Below are 13,579 nucleotides of genomic sequence, written 5' to 3' on the forward strand. Positions count from 1 at the left end.
AATGTGATCTTTCTGCGTACTTGCAATGTCTCATTTCACTGAATCTTTACAAGATGGTTTAGAGATCTTTTTGTCTCAGTAATACCATATAAGAAAGACCTGAGCTGCTTAACTAACCCAAAGTAATAATGTGATTTTTTTTTTTTACCATCTTCTAGTGTATAAGTTTTCAGATGTTCTTAAAAAAAACCCAAAAAACAAGCAGACATACTTAAAATGTGATTGTTTATTCAAGTAGCAGACGAGAAGCCAAAACACATGACGGTCAAAGTAGAAATTTAAAGTATTTCAGAAAAAAGAAAATTTCCTTGCTGTTTCCCCAGTCTCCCATTTTCCTTGGCTAGCTTTAAATGAAAACTTGTGGAAGACTAGGTAGATCACACGAAAGGGTGATTTGCTAAAAGTGTATTACAGTACTAGAAACTACACAATCTCCCAAGCTAAGAAAAATACTCTATTAATAAAGCTACTAAACCAAGAAAATTACAGAAGATGAGAAAAATATAAATCAATTGCAAAGAAGAGGGCAATATAATTTCAACTGTGAACAAATGAAGCTCAGATCATAAGTGCATTTTTAGCAAGAACTTCAGAGCTAGAGGAACAGACTGTAATTAGACCTCAAGGACAACTATCATGCTAGACTTGCGAGGAATATCTTATAACCAAAGGTCACTTATCACACGAAGTACAAAATCAAATGGCAAGTAAAAATAATAATTTTTTTCAAAGTATACTTTCTCCACTTTCAGAAATGCAAAGTAGCAAAAAGTAAACAATAGAAAATACCTTAAAACTCTAATTTATACATATTTAAAATTGCAACGAGGTACAGCTGCATACAGATTCTGCACCCTCCCCCTCCTCCCCCAAGCCTCATCTGATATCAGCTTCTCATGGGAAAGAGTAGATCACTTTCAAAATGGATATCATTCTCAGAAATTGTTCATTGATACAGACTAAACAGAGGAAACAAGAGCCATACACTAAACAAAACAGTACTAGGGACAATAACACTAATCTTGAAAGAAATATATATGTAATCTTCCGTTTAAGTACCATTTATCACACAGAGAACCAGCACATTAATTTTTTTATACATATATGCATTGACATGCTTTCTGTTATTTGCAGGGGACTTCTTTTTGTTTATGATCAGTAGTAAATAAGATTATAACCACAGAGCTTAGTGTCCCCCATTCCGTTTCTACTGTCATTTATTGGAATTACTCCTTTTTCATTATAAGGAATTCATGGCTGCCTTAGATTTATGCACCACAGTTCTTGCAGACCTTTACAAAGCCACCTTTGACAAGTATCTAAAAGGACAGTGTCAGCTGGAAGTTCAATAGCAATACTTTTAACTGTCCAAGCTCTCCTACAACTTTTCAGGGAGGAAAAGTCGTCTTTCCACTCCTCAGTCTCCATAAAATAAAAAAGTGCCCCAGAATGCTGTCAAGATACACATAACCAGAGTGCTGAAACACTACTGTAGAATGTACTATGAAATAAAAAAAGAAAGTTAGTTCTTCAGTATTAGAAACTTCATTCAAATGCCAGATTAACACAGAAAAAATCAGATCTGCAACACAAAATACTGTAGTAATAAAATTCTGTAATCATATTGTTAAGGTGCTTCTGAGTGCCTTTATGCTATCTTTATGACACCGAGTTGTCAATGCCCACCCTCATCATATCACTACAGCCCAGCATTATGGATAACTACACTCACTTCCATCCCATAAAACACCTGAATTCATCTTAAGTCTAAACCAGACATTATATTTTTTACATTTATAAGTATTCCACCTTGTTAAACTTACTTCTTTCCTGCAAGCTTTTGCTTACAAACTGAGTATACAGAGATTACAAAGCAAATATTACAGAGACATAATAGCTTATAAGACAGGTATTAGCAACCCTTTTAAAGTCTTATTTCCTTAGAAAAACAAACCGTGATCACATTACTGGCCTCTGTCAGGCACTGAAACTTTCGAACATAAAAGCAATTTCAACAAATATGACCAAGGTTTGCAAGTCTAAACAATCCTGTGTCCTGATGAATGGAAATACAGAAACTACTCAAAAGAATAAGAAAGCAATTTACAACTTGTCCCCCAACTATACCCAAAATCAGTCATCTGCTGGTTTATTCAGCACCTGCATAATTCCTTATAGCCATCATGAGATCAGAAAGGCCTGAAGACTTGCAATTCACTATTCCAATGCAAAGCATAGTTATGCAACTAGGAGTAGCACAAGCCTTGGTATGTTCATCAGACAGGCAGCACTTGTAAGATACTTCACCAGAACAGGGCAAATCAGCTGATCTTAGGTAACTGCTGTCTTTATATATCTCCCTGCAACCACCACCAAGTTCTCTCTGACTCGCATTCTCTTAACACATATTTCCCTTTCCATCCTATCTCCCTCACCTTCTCCAGCAAACACTTATTTTCCTTTTACTATAATACACTAAGGCAGTCTGGAGCAAAACAGCAGAAGCTGGCTCTGAAAAGCTCTATGAAATTTAAGAATTGTCATATTTGAAAAGTGATGCCATCCTAAAGTTTTCTGCATGCTAGGTCACGACTGTTTTAAGTTAAAAGTTTTAAATTAGAATGGCCACAGACATCTGCCTAAGCCAACAACCATCCTTATTAAGAGCATCTTAAGGTTTTCACCTTCCCAAAGAGAACATGTCACAGCAACTGCTTCCAAAGACAATAGTTCCACAAGAAATTTTAAATGCAGTCAAATCTCAATTATCAGATGAAAATTTACCCAGAACACTGGGGCTGGTTCTGCCCAGAACTACCCAGATGAATTATTATTTAAAATCAACTCTTAGATATACCACCTCAAACACAAAACACAAATGTGCTCCTTCATTAGCCAGTCCATGGAGCAGCAGCACTGCAGCTTTCAGACAAAGCAAAGCCTAAGTTACTATGCTGCGTTAACCCACATTATTCCCACAGAGTTAGCCACAGTTCAAAGTTCACAAACAATTTATCCGTGCAGTACTATCTCACAGTAGACATTTGATCTGGACTAGATAGGAGTGCGAAATATGCAGTTCAGTTTGGGTTATGCCAATGACAGGAGAAGCAGCAGTATCATATCCAGGATGGAGTGGCATGGATACAGAGAAATGTAAGACTACCATCAAACATTTAAAGAGCAGAATGAGCTTGCATCAGTTAAATGTGTAATGCTGTAATGCAGGTATGGCTTCTTTGATCACACTAGTACGAAATGATCTAAGATCAGCTTCTGGATGATGTGGCTGTGAATGGAATAAAATGGGCCAACCTGCACATTGCTCTGGCTTTGCTGGCCCAAGAAGACCCCCCAAGGAGTCTCAGCATTTTCAACCCTCCAGCTTCTGAAAGGGCTCACTGACGCCAGCACCACACAGCAGGAACACACAAAGTGATGTCCAATGTGATGTCCAGGCTGTTGCATTTCCATGGAAGCCTGAGCAAGGGGAGCAGCAACCTGGCGGTACAGCATGGGAGAGCCTGGGTCCAGCAGGGTTTATCGGCTCTGGTTCAATGTTAGTCATGTCAGACAGAAGGTGTCTATGAAAAGATCTACGGTATCTTTGCACTGTACCTCTTAATGCTTCCATTATCTTGGGATTTTCAGCAGCAAAGATACTGCAGCCGTCCCTCTCCAGGGAAATAAAAGTTACATATTACTAACAAAAAAACCTCTAAGCAATTTCAAAGCATTTGTGCCACTCTCTGGAGTTAAAAAAAAAAAAAAAAAAAAAAAAAAAGTAGTACTTATAGTACTACTAATATAGTACTTATTTCAGAGTCCTATTTTAATGCAGCATTGTAAATTGTCTTTGACTTCAAGATAAGACATTACAATTCTGGGAAGACTGCATTTTCATCCTTAATATAAAGCAGTTATAGTTCCCCTTTTAATAATAATAATTTAAAAAATCAGCTTAATTTAGGTAGTATTCCCATACAATCAAGTCTGCTTGACATCACCACAACATATACTAAATGCGGAGAGTCAGGCTGCTCATCATAATATTTTGACAATGGCCACTACAAGTTTCTTAAGGAAGCAATTCAGGATTGGACAAGCACCGCATAAAACCAGAATTTCCTAGCATATCACTAATTACCCCAAGGAAAATTTCAAAGCTAGGGCTGACACTGTCTATGTCAAAACTACTGTTCTGATAAAATATTGCTTACCTTCCTTTTAAAATAGAGTACTTGCATTCTTTCCTTTTAATAACATTAACTTAGAAAATAATGTCACTACTGGAATGACTCTGGCTTTGAATGATTTTTCTTTAAATACTCCACCTCTGGACTTTTTTAAAATACTACTTTGAGGTAAAAACATAGAACTCAAAGTTTATCAAACTATTTTATAAGTAGAACAAAGATTTAATTGCACAAGGTTCCAGAATAAGGTTCCAAACGCTAAAGAGGTTTTCTATTAGTCTTAATTAAAAGTAGCAAGGAATGCAAAAATTAAAGTATGTACACCAGGAAGCATTCTATTTTCAAGACAGAACCTTGCAAAGTAGTGCAGCTGTACTACTTGGCATGCTATGAATCAGTTACAGAAAACAACAACAGCTTTTCCCCCACAACCAGAAAGAAAAGGCCAGAGCCCACGACTGAGCCACCACAGCCAGTAAGAAGCAACAGACTATACCAGTAGATTCATTACAAAAGCACCTAATGACTGTGCTCCAGGTTTTAGGGACAAAATCTGTGAGAGGCAAATATGATTAACTTATTTCTTACAAAGTATATTTGAGCCTGCCTAAACAAGGAGATAAGATAAATGGGCAATGGGTCTTTATACTAAATGGAGCTTCAGGCAATTTGTTGAAAGCCCAAGAAGAGCTTCCTGAGCATTTGAACTCCAAGACATTATTTGTTTTCATCAACACAGATGCAAGCAACCCTCATTTAAAAAAAGGAGAATAAAATATTGAGAGAGGATAGGCAATGCGCAAAGTTGCATTCACTTTCAAACATACGCTCAAATTTTGCACTCACTTTTGCTAGATAACCTGTATTTAATAATTCACTGAAACATATGGTATATTCAGTAATTTATTGGTTAAAGCATAATTATATTTTTTTTTCTGAAAGCTAGTAGACTGAAAGAAGTAAGAGATGGCTGAGGGCAATGCCTATGGTCTGTAGAAGGCCCAAGACTGCAGTTAAGTTTCATGACAAGCATCCCCCCCCAATCAAAAAATGTATTTACAGATGTCATTTTGATATAAATGAGTATTTTGCAAGTCACATATCAGCAAGCGCACACGGGTCAGTATCTACAACTATGGCTAAACACAACGTACAAAGCCAACTCACTTTGGAAAGATTCAAACTGGCACTGTGTTATGACTTAGTGAGTTTCGAAGATAGTGATGAAAATTTATCTCAAATCTGATCAACTTGACTTTAAATACTTTGTGGTAAGAATTTAATTTCAAAGATTAAGAAAAAAAGTAGCTCAGGAAAAAAAAAAAAATCAAACAAATCCATAACTTAGTTCAACCATAAGTAAACTAGCAATAGTGAATTCTTAACGGTGAAAGAAGTCAGAGACTGGCCAATGCAGCAAAGAAATTACTGCATTGACAGTCCTTAAACTAAGCAAAAGAACTTACTTTTACCGAGCTTTTGAGTTCACACTCCCCACTGCTATCCTATACTAGTTCCAAGAAGGAAAAATAAAGTTGTTCAGACTCTCTTATCAACTGATGACTGCTAGCCTAGAATGGAATTCCACCATATACCTCCTGTCCAAAAAAACAGGTGACTAAAAAGGGTGGCATAAGCTGTACTATGCAAGACTTTCACAGACAGACCATTTCCCAAATTCCCCAATAGATTTTTATATTCTGGCCCTTCTACAGCTTTTCTGGAATTGTCCTCCCTTGCAAACATGCCATTGTCTATTTCCAGCACTGTTCATAGCTGCTACAAGCAGAAAGAGTGTAGAAGTGAAAGCACTGTCAGTTTTGTTGATGCCCAGAAACCTGATCACTAGATTTGCAAAACACAGAGACTACCTGCAAAAGAGGACTCTGAAAAAGACTAGTTTTTCAGTTCACATCTCTGCACATACACTTAAAAATTTTCACTAGTAGTGAAAACAAAGGGGGTTGCATGGTAACTTAAATTAGGAAGAATTTAATAGTTAATGTCACAAATGAATAAACAGGCAAATGACCACTTCCTGAAAACAAAATTAAGCTCTGATTAAAAACTATCAAATCCCCCCCAAAATGAGTTGGGAAGCACAACAGAGAGATAAAGACAATAAGTATTGCACAACACAGCATAAAGCACACCCACTAATACCATGCCATTTGTACAGTTCTTGTAACCATGATTTCTTACAGAGGAACATGAAAGAGGCTAACAAACTACCTTCTCAGGAAAAACCCACTTGCAGCTTAAAAAGTGGGACTTCTACTCTTGTAAGTGTAGAGAAATATTCCAGGTTTTGAGGGCACTAGTTTCACACAAAACAAACATGATGCACTTCCATAGGTGGAAGAAGGAAAAAAAACAACAAAACACACCAAACTTTTTCAAGGCTTGCAGAAAGCTCCAGTGCTTCAGCTGTTCTTCACAAACCTGCCAAAAAGCGGCTACAAGAAATCATTCTTGGCTGCTCATTAGCACAGCAGGTATGGAAGCAGCACTTTCTCAACTATTAAGGAATCTATACACTACTGACGAGCAGTGCATATAGTAAGCCTTTTGGCTAACATATTTAAGACGACAGTGCCCTGCTTTAGTTTTCATCCTATATTTTTCCCTGTTTCTGTATACAATTACATAGATTAAAAACTCTTAAGTGGAAGTAAATTAATAAAATAGTGCAAAGAATTGGAGACTTCTTCAATCTAGTGTGAAGAGAGGAACAGGATGGGTCTGCATGGATGCTGATCTAGAAATCACGCCTCAATTGTCATGTGTTTTTGAAGTCTTGTTTACAGACCTTCTACAAATTCGCTAAATAAAGGTCAACACTCAAAGGCACTTTTTCCACAAGGACTTTTTCTGACAAGTTTCAACTTCTTCAACCAGTTGTTCCAGCACTAAATTTCCCAGAGGAGTTCTATACATGCTCATATAAGCACATGTAGGTAAACAGGGCAAGTATTTCCTCTTCTAATATTATCTGAAAATAGCTGTAATACATTCGTACCAAATTTCCTCACGAAGTTCACCTTTCACCATACATACCAGGTCTGGAAAATCCCAAAAGTAACACTTTGTAAAACTACAAATGAGCTGTGTATTGCAACCAAATGTTAAGGAAACCACAGAGATCCTCACAGTTATATGTCCATGTTTAGCATTCAGATTGCAAAACAATTCCCATACAATGAAAGGAAGAAAGTGAAAAGAATGGCTTCTCACCTCTTCACAGATTAGACTCTAGAAACTGCCAATTTGCTACACAAAATTTAAAAGGTTACCACAAGACATGCTTAAACAACAGAAATGAAATGGCCACAACTATGTTTAATTGCAGCATGCTATTATTAGTATAAGCAGCATTCAGTAATCATCACAACCACTTGCTCCTGAAGATGGTAAGATTATTTTTCAGGTTGTCCCAGCATCTTGACAACTATAAATGCATAGCTTAGCCTACAAAAATCCTTACTTATTAGCTAACTGAGCTGGTAAAACTAACAGATGAGCTACAATAAAAAATGAATTTTAAAAAAAAAAAAGTACATCATAAAAGCCATTCTACACAGAGGCTCTTTCCCTCCATCACTAAGAAACTCTCTTCTGTACAGTGGGAGACTTAACAGGACTTGTTGGAAGCACCAAGATACCAATGTAGCACTGCCATCATACACAGGCAACTTCTGACAGTGATATTTCTCATCTTTTCTGAATCAGACCTGAACAATCATACATAGAATATTGGGGGCTGAGGGGATCTATTATGGACACCTGTCAAAGGAGACAGTAATATGAAGACACAGAACTATACATAAAGCAACACTGAAGAATTTAGCAGGGTGGAGGACAGAGGGAAGAACAGAAAGAGCATACAAATAAGCAGAACGGAAACTGAGAAATGGAAAAAAATCACGAGCACAGAAAAATAACAACTTTGAAAACTAACAGAAGAGTTGCAACAAAGATGACGTGCAGGATAGAGTATGAATGTGATGAAGTATTCAGATAAAACTAAACACTGAAAGAAGAAAACACAAGAAATAATAGGAACCTATTAGTAAACACTGCTTTCCCCTTCCAGTCTCTAAAATGCCAAATTGCAGACTGCTCATCGCTGGTCCACAGACCATTATTCCAGGAAGCAAGATCTACTTTTCTGACTCAATGTTACTTGAACACAGGAAGACAGAAGCAAACTGCAGTGACACAGAGAAATCAAAGTAGCAAGGTATTAAAAGCCACAAAGTGAAAAGTCAGTATTAACAATGAAGAAATATATTTTACTATTTAACATGGAAGAAAAATAAGCAAAAAGGAATTCTACAAATTAAAAGAAAGGGCGAGTCTCATAATTCCCTGTGGAAGACAAAACTGTTGGTCCTCCAAAAGCCAATGCATCACCTCCAAGTCCGACAGAGGGAACCAGGGCCAGCGTCTGCTCTCCAAGGTACTGCCCCTTAAACCGCAGCTTCAACTTCCAGCCCAAGCATCCTCTTACCGATAACATCCCATGACACTCCCCATCACCTGAGCATTTAAGGGCACTTAGAACAGCTAGTCTCTCCCAAGAACTGACACTGACAACATCCAGGATATCCCGAAACACATTACCTTGGACACATCTCAGGAACTGCTTGGGAGTTCCATAACTTGAAAACTATCCTTACAGAGGAAAAGCCACACAGCACCAAAAGGTATGAAAATAACACTTAACAGGAAGTTTTCCTACACAGAGAATGAGATGACTTTAGTTCTACACTAGCCAAGTATTGTTTAAAAAAATAAAATAAAGCAAGGGATGTTTTTCTCTCGTGAATTTCATTGAAGTTATTCACATAACTAAGCAAGAATATATCTGTAGAGCCTGTGCAGGCCCCTTAATGGGAAGGCTGGGAGCATCTACAGCATAAAATTTTAGAATCTCTACTATAAAGGAATGAATTTCCTTAATATTACATGTGGCAGCTAATGTGAGGATGTTAACTTCCATGGCTTTCTTAAGCTTTGAGGATACTGTAACAAGTACTTACCCAACGTAAGATTCTACATACAAAGAGAAAGATCTCAGTAAATATATGTCAACAGTCCATAACTCACAACAAAACTCAGCAGAATGGGATTTACGTAACTAATCTTCAGCATCACTGATGAAGCTGCTTGAGCAATGAGAAAGAACCAGTCTTCAGCAGCCTGAACAGGAAAAGTTTCAGGACAAAATCATTTTTGATCACATCAAACAATGTGACCCAAAATCACCGTACAGAAAAAAAGCTGAAATATCTTTCTAAAAATATAAGTCTTTTAGCCATTAAAGTCACAGAGTTTTTCCTTCAACTGCTTTACAATTACAAACAACAAGTTAAAACTACTTTTTCTTAGTGTCACCTTCCCTTTTGCTTTAGAAAGTTCACAATTAGAAAGCATACAAGTTCCTCCTTCTGACTTTTTCCTCTGGTTACTCAGATTCATTTGGAGTAGCACTTCACCATAGTCCATGATAACTGCAATTTGGCAATACTGCAATAAAGGAAAAGTTATTTTCATTTTCCTCGAAGTCTGGCTGCTCATCCCCTTAAAAAGGGTGAAAGATGAAAGCAAACATGAAACAATCACTGAATTTGAATTTTATAAGCAATTGACCTTCTTTTCTTCAACAGGAGACAGTAAGATTTAGGTTAATGTAATTAATAAAGTTGGGCAGTTACCCCAATAACTCCTCCATAGTGTCTGCAGAGGTTCTGAACATGGAAATACGTAAGTGGAAAGAAAACATGAATCTTTAAAAAAAGGCAAAAAAAAAAAAAAGGCACCACAAAGCGACAAATGTTTCACAGTTTTGCACAAGAGGAATCATCAGTCAAATGAAACACCATATCTGCACAACACACTAGGGTTAGTCAAATAATCAATACTGAAGCTTACAGGCAACCACCGCACAAGTGACAGCAGCTCTTGGAGAACAAGTGATGTTAACTATGCAATATTTGTTATAATCTTATTATAACATATACTTTGTATCTAAAATAATACATGAATATTCACAGCATACAATATTCACCCTCTCCAGATCCCAAAGAGCTAACTGAATGCTGCAATGCTTTGGAATACTTCGATTTCTTATCTACCTCAAGGCAAACATTGCCTCACTCAACTTCTAAGTCTACTCTTTGTACTTCCTAAATGCCAGAATTACATGACAAAAAGTCAAGTCAAGCATCTTCAGCATCCGAATTCAGGGCTATCCCGAAGCTATACAAATAATAAAACATGCCAGTATCTCAAGTGTTTTACAGACCTGATCATATTGGGAACAGTTCTGCTACCAGCTGACAGTGAAAACGGACAGAAAACTGTAATACTAGTCTACATCCAGCTCTTGTGCTTGAGTACACTGTGTGAGTTTTTTGGGTTTGTTTTTTGGTGGGGTTTTTTGTTTGACTGGTTTTGGTTTTTTTGTCTTACTAAAGGTTTAAGAGAAAATGTAATGAGAAAAATGGCTTGCAAGCTTGTGTAGTAGAATAATACTAGAAGCCTCTACTCATAGATGTGAGCTGATTTTATAAGGTCTCAGATCTGCTAGGAAAAAAAAAAAAAAAAAAAAATCAGACTAAAGAGGTAATGACTGAAGCAAGCGAAGCAGAATGCTGGGAAGAAAATAAACCTAGTTCCCAGAAACTAAGAACTGGGAATAACCAAAGCCTACCGAAGTTACCTAAACCTACGACTGCCACTCTATAATAAAACCTATTTTTCCATGTTGTATTTTTTTTCTTATTTTTATAAGAACCAAACCAAGCAAAAAGAACAAAACAAACCTAAACCAAAACCATCTACAGAGTTTTAAGTCAACATACATCAACACCAGTTGCAGTCCCAAAGGGAAGCCTCATAGGCAACCAAGCCCAGTCAGGCTCTCTGGGACATGCCACAGCCAGGACTACAGGCACAACTGACTCACGACCAGTCTGAAAACTAGATTTCCACTTTAAGCTAAGGAGAGGCATTCCCAGGGACACAATGACAATCTTACACTCAACAATCACTTATCATGGAGCATCACATACTCTGTACTTTGAAGTGAAGCCTGTGTAAGTGTCCAATGACAGTATGGTTCTATAGTAGCTCAAACTATTACCGTGCCTTCAGGTGTGACACAGTGACCTGCAAAACTGTGGTGTAAAAGACTTAAGACAGAGAAATCCAAGTTTAATGATACATTTCTGTATTTCCTGGCTTACTTTAGGGTTTAGACTATCTGGATATCTGCACAGTGCCTAGCAAAACAGAACTATCCTGATCAGGGCCTCTGGACAGCACAGTAATGTAAATATTACTAAAGAACAAATGAAACTCAATATATTCCCTCCTAGACTGACAAGAACTGGCATCCAAAGAAACCAAGGAATGTACAGCGTGTCAATATCAGGGTTCATTTGGGGATACAGAATATTGTAAACTAACATAAAAGCATATAATGTCCTCCATGCATTTTACTGTAGAAAATGTGTACATTTAAATGGGCCCCTATAATTAACACCATGAGAATCTGTTCTTCAGTCTTTTGTAAATAAGTGTCCTTATCTTAAAATGTAAACAATTGTGTCATCCTTTTTTATTATTTAAGGCTACTAAAAATGTTTACGTTGTGGAAGATTAATTCAGAAGTCAGACCAGACTTTACTCCTATTAAACCCCTGCCTGGGAAAACATAAGCGATGCTAACATACCTAGAGCACTCAGCAAGAAATTAGACTTTGAGCGAACAGATTGTCTTGCAATGCAAAAACTGCTTTAAAGCCTGGGCATTTCATAGAGGAATTTGTGTTTTACTGAGTTCCTGGATCAAATAACAACTTGAAACTACTACTACTTCTCAGGAAATAACTTCAAGATCAGGGAATTTACTAGGTTTCATACTTCATATCAAATGCTGAAAATAAAGAAGCTGCAAGAGGAAAAAGAAAAAAAAAAAAAAAAAAACAACAAACCCAACATTGTTGCTTCTGTCCATAAAACATTACCTGTTTCTCATGCTTAAGCATAGCAATGAAGCTTCGTTTAAAATAATATATATGCTTACACATGGATCTAATGACCAAATTACCAAAAAATAATTTCAAACTACAGGTTTCCATTGACTATCTGTTACAAAATCAGGCCTAAGGACCCGGTGTCTTGTAATGAGCTCTAGCAAGACACAACCCTGGGCCTACACAAGGTCAATGCTAGACAAAAGCTCCAGCTCTGCACGTTGTTATGGGGTGTGGATTAATATTGTAGCAGTTTACAGTGAGACTAATATGCTGATAATAAAAATATGCCTGGCTGTTTGCGGAATTGTTAAATTCCATCCTTCTGTCATCCACAAATTGGTAGCTTCTGAAGAAAACCAGAGCTTCCTACGTGTTCTTTTCAAAACAATACATTAAGAGTTGTTAGTCAATTCACTTTCTAAGTGACCTGTCATACAACTGATACCAAATAATTATTTTGTAAACATGAGGGTAAATGAAGACAAAGGGCAGTATGTGTTCTGTGTAAAAATATTTAGTTTAGCAAGAAATTTCTAAAACAAACTAGATTATGTTTCCTGGACCTCTTTCAAAACACTGTTTCAGTAGTTTCAGTGAAGAGGCGATCCCAAATGCTCAGCGGGCAGAAAAGGAAACTGCTGGCAGTCTCTGGCTCACACATTTTGGGCATGACCTCATTCTTTACTACCACTTTTCATTTTTGCTGCAGTGTTTTAAAAACCATGGCTTAACATTATTTTTATATGTTACCTTTAATTATTACTTAAGAAATGCAAAGAACACAACTTGAAGTTATAAAAGAAGGTATACCTCCCTCATAACTCATTCTCATACAGTGAGAAGGTAGGTGGCATACACAATGCACCATCATATATGCCTTCATATCCAAACACACAGACAAAATAGTCACGTTTATTTACAGTGTGCCAAACCTAATGTCATCTGACCAGCATTTTTTGGAAGTTAACTATATAGCAATAGTAGTACATAATTTCCCTAATGAATTTGACTTAAAAAGCCAAATTTCCTTTCCATAAATAGCAGGTTTATACTTTAAATTATACAGAACCATTAAATTATCCATACCCTAGCTACATATTTAAAAAAAAAATTGTACAGTCATTTAAGATATTGCTTTACCTGTAAGAGAATATCCAGCTGCCTAAATCCCAATTACCTTAAAACGGTTCCAAAGTTAAATTCATACTGGAATTTCAGAGATTTCTTGAAATATCAGATTTAACATTACAACTTTTTTCTATTGATCGTACCAATCTTGATCAAGTTTAAACAATGATTATTTATCAATCTGTCAAAACCAAGCAAAGCTATCTCTTC

General features: G+C 36.7%; 1 protein-coding gene across 1 annotated transcript in view; it reads right to left on the minus strand.

Moving 5' to 3' along the window:
• USP34 (ubiquitin specific peptidase 34) overlaps positions 1-13,579 on the minus strand; it is a 142,378-nt gene that overhangs the window by 126,923 nt on the left and 1,876 nt on the right. The window lies entirely within an intron of this gene.

The sequence above is a fragment of the Vanellus vanellus genome, assembly GCF_965231255.1.
Source record: "Vanellus vanellus genome assembly, chromosome: 3".
Classification (NCBI taxonomy): domain Eukaryota; kingdom Metazoa; phylum Chordata; class Aves; order Charadriiformes; family Charadriidae; genus Vanellus; species Vanellus vanellus.